This window comes from Denticeps clupeoides, chromosome 4 (genome assembly GCF_900700375.1).
Source record: "Denticeps clupeoides chromosome 4, fDenClu1.1, whole genome shotgun sequence".
In the NCBI taxonomy this organism is placed as follows: Eukaryota; Metazoa; Chordata; class Actinopteri; order Clupeiformes; family Denticipitidae; genus Denticeps; species Denticeps clupeoides.
Window position 1 is genome coordinate 3,562,213 of NC_041710.1, and position 11,781 is coordinate 3,573,993.

Sequence of the window (11,781 nt, forward strand, 5' to 3'; positions counted from 1 at the left end):
CACATCCATCCCTCCAGTAGAAAACACTTCCGGACATTTTATGAGAATCATACCTTTAGGATCGGTTGTATATCAATCATCAAGACTCTAATCTGTCTTGGTCCCTAGGTGGTGGAATGAAGGTGGTAGAGGCAAGTAGACAAAGGGCACAGCAGGACACATACTGTGAGGAAGTTGTCTTAAATTTTGGACGTTGGCTGCAGTGCAATGTAGGACTATCATTTAGGAAGCACAACCAAAAATGAAAGGGAAGCGAAACGCTGCAGCACAGCACACAGTGACACAACAAAGTGTGTCCTCTGCTTTTAACCATCACCCTGAGTGAACAGTGGGCAACCATGACAGGCGCCCGGAGAGCAGTGTGTGTGGACGGTGCTTTGCTCAGTGGCGTCTTGGCGGATCGGGATTTGAACTGGCAACCTTCTGATTACGGGGCCGCTTCCTTAACCACTGGGCCCCCACTGCCCCTCCACAGCATGATTTCTTCTTCATTGTCCCCTTTTGTCTGAAATGGCCATATATCATATGATTCACGTCTCTGAATTAACTTTTTTGATCAGCAGCCAATGAGCAACGGGCATCTGTCCAGGTGGATTTGGGCAGTTTCATGGTCTGTCACAGTATGCACCTTAAAATGATTTGTTCCTTAAACCAAAATGGTTTGTTTTATTCTTTACTTTTGCATAGATTGTGAAGATGCGTCAATCCTGCATTTAAATTTTGCTACTCATTCAAGTCGTAGTTTGTTCAGGCAGGCAGACCGTGGTTCTAGGTAAATAAATGCACAGAAAATGGATTTATGATACTAACTGAAATGGCTCACTTCATTCATCACCAGCCAAACTCATCTATGCCCATAAAAAAAGAATTTTATCTTGCATTTGGCACGTGTAAATATAGAGTTCATAAAATCAAATTAGCAAGGATCTTTTGGAAGAATGATGTCCACATGTTCACCGCCAAGTCCATGGTTGCGTGGGATATATTGGAAAGCCATTCCCGGGAAAACCCATCCACACCAGTTCATGCGAACATGCGGCTTGTGACACACACACTGTTGTCGTCGCGCGAACAGCCACTGGAATGGCAACCCGGCAGAAGGAATGATTAGGATGGCTTCCCAGCATGCTCCAGAGCAACACACCAACATGCATTGGTGGTTCAGTGGTAGAATTTTCGGCTGCCACGCGGGAGGCCCGGGTTCAATTCCCGGGCAATGAAACTGCGGTGTTTTATGGGGCAGCGGTTAAGGAATCAGAAGGTTGCCGAATCCCGAGGTGCCACTGAGGTGCCACTGAGCAAAGTACCACACTCTGCTCCCCGGGGGCCTGTCACGGCTGCCCACTGCTCACCAAGGGTGATGGTTAAATACTGAGGACACATTTTGTTGTGTCACCGTGTGCAGTGTCTCACAAGGGCAATCACTTTCACTTCACAGCTGACCCAGTCACTGTGTCAACCTTACATGAAGCAACTGTCCTATTTCTGGCAATATCAAAGCCTCCTTTGAAGTGGCATGATGGCCATTAACCAATCAGAGGCCTCGTTTTACATCCGAGGATATATGCAAATTCATATCTTGAATAGGAATGAGACCCATGTTGCTCACAAGTGGGCTGATCAAGATGGCACCCAGCTGTGTGTGTGTGTGTGTGTGTGTGTGTGTGTGTGTGTGTGTGTGTGTGTGTGTGTGTGTGTGTGTGTGTGTGTGTGTAAAATGACGGGGGTGAGGGAAAAGAGGATGAGACGGAGAGCATCCATGCTTCAGTAAATCCTCATTAGGCACTAATGCTTCCGCCCTTCTGAGCTTCTCCACAACGAATCGGTACATGCGTAAACTCAATTACAACGTGCAAAAAAATCCCAACTTTTTTTTCCTTGCCCGACTTGCTCGGCGGTGAGTCTCGGGCTTATTCAAATATGCATTGAAAAAAGAATGAAAGTTTAAAAAGTGTTTCCTCCAGCCCGCCAACACTAACCCAGCAGCGACAATAACCTGAGACAGCGGCATAGATTACCATGTGAAATGGGTTCATTTCCACAACAATTATTACAACGGCATACGAATCCGCATCCTCATTTATCAATGCACTGGTGCATTTCAATTGTTTTTATCGTAATGTATTTCAAAAAGTTCAACCAAGAAATTCATCCTATGCAAAATTCATCCTATGCAAAGACAAGGATTTGGGTTGATTAACATGAGCAAAATGTTACTTCAATTTTATTTACTGTCAGATTCTCCAGGGTGTTTTATTTGAAATAAATACCAGATAATTTCCCTTTATGCATTGTGGCAAAATGTTCAATGAATTAGAATTAATCTGTTAATCGACTGACAACCCTAAACCTAATGAATGTAAACAAGGACAAAATAGCTTTTTTCCATAAGCAATCGAGTCTCTGAACTCAAAATAAACTGTTGTCTATATTTGTGGTATAACTCCATAAAATACCACCTCACTATGTGAAGTAATGTGGAATATCTTGCAATTGACTGTAAAAATTTGTATAAATCATGTATTTGGTGTGATTTGTATAAATGATATACACTATGTATATATTATTTACGTGTTATATGTGTTTGTTATTTAAGTCTTTCTTATTTCCACTTGTTGTTCTTTCAGAAGTGACAATGACAAGTTTTGTAAGTCTTATTATAAACTGTTAGTTTACATTCACGTGCAGCACATTTGAAGGTTCACTTTTTAAATTAAATTAGAAAACCCTCAATATTTGAGATGCACTAGCATAAAAAAAAACATCTACTTAAGAACCAAGGAAAATGCTACTACAGATCAAATGCTTAAACAAGCAGATGTGGCAAGTAAACTAGGAAAAGAGATGAAGGCCTAATTACCGAGATTAATTGCCCAAGCCACACACGCAAGGGGACAAATTGCTACTTGTCTCTTGCCGGTGTCAATCAAGGAGAGATTCTCCAACCTTTTTCTAATGTCAGACACGGCGCGCGGCCCGGAATTTAATTACTCCACAATTCCATCTAATTCCTCCTGACGTCTTTTTTTCCACTGGAGGGAGACGGCGCTCGAGAAATGGGGGTCTCTGAAGTTGAAGGCGTGGAAATGAATTGTCCTTTCACACTCCGACTAGCGCCACTGGTGATGACCTTAAGATAAGCCAAGAGGGGATGCATGTCTAGCTTTGTATTCAGGTAGCGCACCAGCCATCTGTCAGATTTTAAGGTCACTGTCTATTCTGAGTCGTTCCATTAAATAAAGCAGACATGTGTGTACACACACACAACCGCACAGGCCGGACATGGCTCAACTTGTCACAACCAGCGCAACCAGCGTGGCACAGCACTAATCAGCCGTACCAGTCACGCAAATATAGTAATGGATCCTGGTGACAAGTTGAAGGGTACAATTCGGTGTCCTGGGTCACTTGCTGGAAGCGGTCGGACGTTTACTGGTCATGGTGTGCCACTTCCAGGGTGAGCATGCGTTATGTGGGTTCAAATGCCGAACCGCCAAGGTGCTTATGAAGTCCCCATGAGCAAGGTACCGTCCCCACACACCTTTCTATGATATCCTATAGTGATCCTGGCTGTCAAGTTTGTCTTACCGATCAGCCTGTGGAATCTCATTTGAACAGCCATCACCCTTTAATACCCAGTTCTGCTCATTCAGAGTGACTGCATGACCAGTCAGTCAAAACTGTCACTTCCTGTGATTCTCTTACTCTCCTGCCTGTGACAAGCCTGTGATCCTTGATCTCATGACAACTATATCATATCTGATCGTTTCAGAGGTGGCTGACTCCACCCTTCTTCCAGGGTTCAGCGTTCCGGGGTGCAGAATTACAGCCACTTTGATCCAGTCCCACAATGTTCCCTTTCTGTGTCTGTGGCTTTAAATGCTAATGAGGAGGAGAGAGGCGGGACGAGGAGGACAGCGGTTTTACGTTCAATCACCGAGCAACTGCAATGCTTCGGACATTTGGAAGCCATGGCGAGAAAATGTTTTTGGGGAGGGGTGGAAAATTCTCATGTAACTTTTCCCTTTATGATGTCATAAGGGGACAAATTCCAGATACGACTGTCTGTTCAAAAAGTGTTCATAAGTGACGTAGTGCAACAACATTTCTACATTGAGAAATGGAAATTAGATGTGTTAATGTGCTTTCCAAGTCATCAACAGATAAAACTGTAAAATGTCATAAATAATACCTGCTCTCTAACCAGCTGCCGGTGCTCTTCCATTCCACCATGGTGTAAAGATGCCAGAGCCATTTCTAATTGCTCCTGCCGTACTTTTCCCAGTTCCACTGTGTGCGCGGGGGCGCGTACGCCGTGTCAAAATAAATGACAAATCACCAGAATCCGAGCCTCCTTCTCTCTGACAGGTGGCAGGAGCAGCAAACTGGCGGGCGGAGTCCTGCTCACCGGTCGCCGGGTCAGGAGTTATTTCAGCCGAGCGACGCTACACTCACGACTACAGCGACACGTCTCCTCGGCGTAAAACTTTAATAAAGATGATCAAGCGAGTCGGCGCGGCGTGACAGGGCGTTGGATCGGACCATAAGCAAGGGGCGAGGGTGGAGGAGGGAGCTAATAAAGCGGGGACTTGCTGGCGGCGCTCACGAGAGACAGCCAACCCCCCCTTTCCCGCCTCGGTGCCTGACTGGGGGCGGATGGCGGGTTCGTCCGCCACGCCGCTCTTATTGCCTCCACTGTCATTCTCACGCCCGAGATTTATAACACTGCTGTACAGATGCCAGTTTACAGGCAAACTTTGCCTCATTATCCGCAGACTCGGGCAGGTTATTACCGGCGCCAGAGCCGGCCTGGGAGCCGACTTTCCCGCCTCACAGCGTTACCCACCCTTCATTTTTTTACTGCTGACTTTGAACTGGAGGGCGAAATGAAGACACACACAAAAAAAAATGGCTGACTTTAACACGACAGTGTTTCGTTTCTAATTTTCAGCTCACATTTACCATGCAATGATAGAACGTAAATCCAGGACAAATCCAATCAACTTCCTTTTGTTTTCTTTTTAATTGAAGAATGATTTGAACAGCAAAAAAAAAAATAAATTATAAATAAGTTAATATCATAAAAATACCTAACATCATTTATTCATTTTATGTCAAAAAGAACAGAAATAGTACAGATGCTATATTTTCCCAAAGAAATGTTTTGTAAAAGGTGTCATTTTATAATTAATCTGTGAAATGCTGCTTTATTTGCTTTAGAAAATTTTAATTTCTTTTTCCAAGCACATTTTCTCAATCAGCACAACTAATAAATGAGAGTAATTAAATAAAACAAAGTAATTGGCGTAATCTGTTTCTAATGATAATGTGGAGAGAACATAACACATAATACACACCAAAGTTTTGCATGTAATTCCACTGTGTTCCAGTGTGGTCCAAATTAAAATACACATTCAGAATTCCTAAGCTTAACATGAAAATACAAAATGTGAAATTATAATATTTTCCCCTCCTCCTCTAATATTACTTATTATTACTCTTATTATTCTTAGCACTTTGTTACGCCTTATTACTCTTGCATTGCGCTTGTAATGTAGCCGTTTTGTCGATGTCGCACGCGTGCACCTTATGTTTAAAGGTTGTTTTGTTCCACTATGTGCCGTCTAACAGCTTGAACTTTTTTTACACTAGAAGTCTGGCATCATGTCTGATGGCGCCAAATGTGACTGATCGATCGATTGATTGATTGATTGATTGATTGATTTATATGCAGCTGCTCTGCCATTGTTTTACAGGCAGCATAATCTTATTTACCAGCGTGGGCTGTGGACTTGTTATGTACAGTAGGGGGAAGGCAGTAATGGCACCTCAGATGTTGGCTGTGCGGCGAGGAGATCGTATGGGCTGCCACCTCCGGGACGGCTCTAATTAGATGTTGTTCTGTTGTTCTTCTGGCCTCCTCTTGTGTTCTTCCGGAAGCAGACAGGCACGAAAGTGTCGGCGGCCCCGGCTCTCAGCCTGCCCACTGATGGGAAGTGATGTGTTCGGGCAGATCCAATGACAGCCGGCGCTGCGTCGCAAACGGCCGAGACGATAAAAAAACGCATATCGATTTCCGGCTGCCTCGCATGATTGTGTGCGGCGCGCTGCTAATTCGGGACGTTCGAATGCGAACGTGTAACGGCATTAGTAAACACATGAATCCTGCTCTGCGGACGGCCAATCGATGAGGTGGCTTTTTTTTTGCTGAGACGTTATACTGTCATTTGAAGACATTAGTGAACGTGTTCGGGTGTTGGGAATGTCTCTTTGTGATGAAATCATTCATGGGGGCCTCCGTTATGGCTGGTCCTGCCTTCAGATGAAATGCTGTCCGGTGGGAAGCTTGTCCAGGTGAGCTGTAAATCTCTCTCTCACACACACACACACACACACACACACTTTCTCTTCCCCTCTTTTGTCTTCAATAGATCTGTCTGGCTGGTCCCTCAGGTTTAATTTTTCATCCAGCACGGCTTGTTTTGTACATTTCATGGATGCCTCCACTGTCTGCCATGACAGATGGGAGACTATAAAGAAAACGGGCCGGGGTTTACAGGCCGGAGGTGTTTATGCATCCTTCCAGTTGGTCTTACAACTCTGACCTCTGAAACACTTCACTCATGTACATGCCCATAAAAATGGGCCTGACTGTGATCTGGTGCTGCAGTTGTCAGCCACTTCATTCCACCCTTTCGAAGAGATATGTGCAGATATCAGTTAGGGATTACAGATTAGAATTATAGCTGAAATGGAAAATCAACTTCTTCTATAATTGAAACTCATAAGAATGGGCTGCTGCAGCTGCTAGGTAACTCTGCTACAATGAAGAGAACGAAGGGTCCAAGAGGTTAAATGAGACCAAATAGAAAAAGATCTCAGACTCTTTAAAGTGAAGTGATTGTCACATGTGATACACAGCACACGGTGCACACAGTGAAATTTGTCCTCTGCATTTAACTCATCACCCTGAGTGAGCAGTGGGCAGCCATGACAGGCGCCCGGGGAGAAGTGTGTGGGGACGGTGCTTTGCTCAGTGGCACCTTGGCAGATCGGGATTTGAACCGGCAACCTTCTGATTACGGGGGCGCTTCCTTAACCGCTAGGCCACCACTGCCCCGCTAGTTAAAGCTTACAGCACCTGGTGTTCCCAGGCAGTCTCCCATCCAAGTACTAACCAGGCCCAAGCCTTCTTAGCTTCCGAGATCAGACGAGATCGGGCGTTCTTCAGCTGGTATGGCCGTAAGCTGGAACCATCCCCTACCATGCATTTTTATAACATTATATAGTACAGTACATCTACTATAGTTATAATGTACCACACGTACCTTTGAGCCTTTATGCCTCGCATCTGTTTATGAGTTTCTTTGAAATCAATAAAGTATCTATCTATCTGTTTAAATTATTTACAGTGCTCAGCATAAATGAGTACACCCCCTTTAAAAATTAATAATTTAATCAGTAGCTCAGTGAACAAAAGAACAATTTCCAGAAATGTCACAAGGTTTTATTGAACACTTGTTTAACACCTTAACATGAAATTAAGGTTAATAATATATGCTGGAAAAGTTATGGCAGCTTCTTCTCCTTCAGTATAGAGTTCATGATACCATCAATGAAATGCAGCACTCCTACAGCCCCACATAAGGACACCGCCACCACCATGTTTCACTGTTGGCACCATGCATTTCTCTTCGAACTCCTCACCTTTACGACGCCATACAAAAACAGTCACCTTTGTCTGATCACTCCAGAGAAAAGAGTCCCAGAAGTCTTCATCTCTTTCAGCACGGGCCCTAGCAAATCCTAGGCGTGCTTTTTATGTTCATGGGCTTTAGGAGAGGCTTCCTTCTTGGACGATGCCCATGCATGTCATTCCTCTGCAGTAGGCCCCGTATGGTGTCACGGGAAACGGTCACTCCAGTTTGGCTTTCTACTGCTTTAGCTAACTGCAGTGAACTTGTATGGCGATTTTCTTCAACCCTTCTCATCAGAAGACGCTCCTGTCGAGATGTTAACTTCCATGGACAGCCTGGACGACCCTGTAAGATGTTTGAACTTCCAACTTTCTTAAATGTTTGGATCACTTTTGCTACAGTATTTTGGCTGATATGTAAAGCTTTGCTGACCTTCTTGTAGCCCTCACCATTGCTGACAGCATGAAATTTGAAGGATTTTTCTTCAATTTGAAGTAATTTCCTTTTATAGTCACCTGTCTGCTGGACACCTCTTAAATGAATCAATAGCCTCACCTGAGGTTGAATGCAGGTTAATTCGAAGTCTAATTTTGAAGTCTTAAGTGTGGCTTTTCTCCTAAGACTATAATTGGGGTGTACTCATTATGCAACATGGGCTTGAATAGATTTGCCAGGAAAATCACTTTTTTGTGTGTGCAAATTAACAAATCTTGTTTCCAATCAATGACCCGCATTTGTGGGAGTATTTTGTTGTATATTATCTCATAGAAAATGTTGATTCTGAAAGGAAACTAAAGGTTTTCTGATAAATGGAGTGGGGTGCACTGAGCACTGTATGCACCACTATTTACTTCTGCATCATATGACATGACATATGCAGACATTTGTTTTTCTGCATGTGTCATGTATATGCAACTGTATGCACCCCTATATATATATATATAACATCAGTCCACATCCTGTATAAATCTAATATCAGCATTAATACCATGTTAATTATTACTAATGTTCTTACTAATACTAAAGTCCTAATCTAATCCTTGTATCTAATGATGAACTGGCATAAACAGAATCTGGACATTTAACCTGGCCAATCCATGTGGAACAACTGAGATAACCTGAGTCATGTGACTTCATTTTTTTTTTGACAGGTTGACAGGTTATAAGGATTCTGTAAGAATTGTTTTTATGTGCCCTACATTCCTTTTTTCAAGTGGTTAAAATATGTCAGGTATTTATTTCTTGATGAATACATGGCATCATTTTTCAAAGGTAGACTTAAAAAGCGACAAGGATATGTGTGATGTAGCGGACAGATATTACACATAATAAATGTGTAATTTTCAAGCTGATATTTTTGCACGAAGGTATAAATTGATTTGTGCACCATTTGGACTGGACATCACCGGGCATCACTCACCACCTCGCTGCCACTCTCATATTTCTCCAGGCGTGAAGGTGGGTATAGGCTTGACAGCATGATAATAAGATTTTGATTGATTGACGGAATCCCCCTCTCACCGGCCAACGTTTGATCTCCGTTGATCGCCCGAAGCCCCGCCCGAGGCTACGGCTCCGTGGAAATTCTCTCGGAGCCTCCGCAGCGAGCTCGGGAGGTGCAGACGCCGGCTGGCCCTCCGCCGGGAATTTCAGATCTAATGAAAGCCATTCTTCTCTGCAATTATGGTTAAAATGTCATTGGCTTTTCTTTAGGAATATCCCATAATGTTGTTAGGGAATGAGAGGCGGGGGCAGAGTGAAATAAAGCCAGGCAGAGAGAAGACGAAGACGAGTGAGAAAGCGAGCTGAAGGATGAGTGGATGAAGCTACGTAGATGATCTGCAGAGGAACAAACTCCGAACCCCTGAAAGAAGGGGCGCATAGAGGACCGTTTAATTCCAAAGTCCAGCACGAACCATGAAAGGCTGATTACGTTACAATAATATCACTAGGATAGCATTCTTTCACCTTAGAAACATAAGAAACATCATCTCAATGCACGATGCAAGAAAGTTGGTCCATGCATTTGTTAGAGGTTGTTAAGGTTAGATTACTGCAATGCATTACTGTCTGGATGCTCATGTAGGTGCATGAGTAAACTCCAGCTAGTACAGAATGCTGCAGCCAGAGTTCTAACCAGAACCAGGAAATTTGACCACATCACCCCAGTCTTTGACCACATCACCCCAGTCAATCACTGCACTGGTTACCCATCAAATTTAGGATTGACTACAAAATCCTACTTTTAACCTATAAAGCTCTAAATGGTCTCGCCCCGCAATACCTGAGTGAACTTTTAGTTCTTTACGACTCGCCACGCCCCCCGCGATCAACAGGTGCGGGGTCACTACTGGTCCCCAAAGTACAGAAGGTCACAGCTGGGAGCAGATCCTTCTCCTATAGAGCTCCGCAGTTGTGGAACAGCTTGCCGGTCAGTGTCCGGGACTCAGACACAGTCTCAGTGTTTAAATCCAAACTGAAAACACGTCTGTTTTCAGTTTACGTCCCAGATACTCATTTCACTTCACTTTGACACAGTGTCAATTATAAAGTCCAGTTTATCCCACAGTCACCCTGTTAAGCACAGACGGTGTTAAATTCACTTTAGGTAGGCTGTCTGAGTTAGGGTACTGGGCCAATATACCACTATTACCACGTATTTCAATATCAATCGTACAACGCCACTGACTGCCGCTGCTTCTGTTTGTTCTCTCTGAGATACGTCTCGCCAAAGGGGCCAAGGCCCCGAACCAAAGATAGACTCAAATTTGGTGGCAAGTCAAATGCCTGCCGCAGCATGTGGTCTCCAGCTGGCTGTGTGTTTTCTTCTCATGACTTCTCCTTGTTTTGCTCCCAGCAACCCAATGGACTGTTGGCAGAGTGGCAGTCAGCAGCTTGTTCCCTGAGTAAGCTTTTGGACAGGAGCACCACAGCACGGCAATGAGCAATGGCTGCTTCACATTACGCTTGTTTGTTTCACGTTCCTCAGCGATTTGTTGCCCGTCGCTGATACAGACATAAAAAAAATGTATTGTATTGTATTAAAATGCTCTCCTCATGCCTGCTCTGTGGGCCTTTGAGTGTGAAGGCGGCAGAAACGTGCCGAGAGGAGTCCTCTCTCCACTTGAGGACTGGGTCAAATTTTATGCTGAAATGTCAGACTCTTAGGACTGATAATGAGCAATAAAAGTGCATTTAAAAGGCCACGCAGAGCTCAGATGGGAGCGCAGTCCATCAGCGTAGAGATACCCAGTCCATCTACCCCAGGTACCAGTGTCCTTCATTCAACTCGAGCTGTTACACTAAATTACAATCTGGCAAAAACTTCGAATCCCGATCCGCCAAAGTGCCACTGAGCAAAGCACCGTCCCCACACACTGCTCCCCGGGCGCCTGTCATGGCTGCCCACTGCTCACTCAGGATGATGGGTTGAATGCAGAGGACAAATTTCACTGTGTGCACCGTGTGCTGTGCTGCTGTGTGACAATCACTTCACTTTATGACAGGCGCCCGGGGGGCAGTGTGTGGGGTACCTTGATCAAGGGGACCTCAGTGGCACCTTGTTTTTAAATTTTTTTATTAAAAACAGTAGTAAACAAGCAACACAAACAGATACAGAAACCTCTCAGGTGCATGGGCAGACATGGAGGAGACTCTGTCCTTCTTTTTTTTTAAATAATCCCAAAAAGAATCAAGTTGCAACCTTCATCCCAATTCTTTGCATCGGTGGTTCAGTGGTAGAATTCTCGCCTGCCATGCAGGAGGCCCGGGTTCAATTCCCGGCCAATGCAACTGTTCTGTTCTGAGCCAGCGGTGGCCTAGCGGTTAAGGAAGCGGCCCCGTAATCGGAAGGTTGCCGGTTCGAATCCCGATCCGCCAAGGTGCCACTGAGGTGCCACTGAGCAAAGCACCGTCCCCACACACTGCTCCCCGGGCGCCTGTCATGGCTGCCCACTGCTCACCGAGGGTGGTGGTTACAAGCAGAGGACACGTTTCGTTGTGTCACCGTGTGCTGCGCTGCAGTGTCTCACGATGACAATCACTTCACTTTCACGTTTTCACTTTGCAGAATCTTAAAAAAATA

At 44.6% G+C, this 11,781-nt stretch overlaps 3 non-coding genes across 3 annotated transcripts; 2 read left to right on the plus strand and 1 right to left on the minus strand.

Moving 5' to 3' along the window:
- The first annotated feature begins 1,150 nt into the window (after positions 1–1,150).
- trnag-gcc (transfer RNA glycine (anticodon GCC)) lies at positions 1,151–1,221 on the plus strand. Its single transcript has one exon. It is a non-coding gene; the product is annotated as a tRNA-Gly (tRNA).
- A 5,908-nt stretch (positions 1,222–7,129) lies between these two features.
- On the minus strand, positions 7,130–7,248 carry LOC114789364 (5S ribosomal RNA). The gene has a single exon (XR_003749654.1). It is a non-coding gene; the product is annotated as a 5S ribosomal RNA (ribosomal RNA).
- A 4,169-nt stretch (positions 7,249–11,417) lies between these two features.
- trnag-gcc (transfer RNA glycine (anticodon GCC)) lies at positions 11,418–11,488 on the plus strand. The gene has a single exon. It is a non-coding gene; the product is annotated as a tRNA-Gly (tRNA).
- The last annotated feature ends 293 nt before the right edge of the window (positions 11,489–11,781 follow it).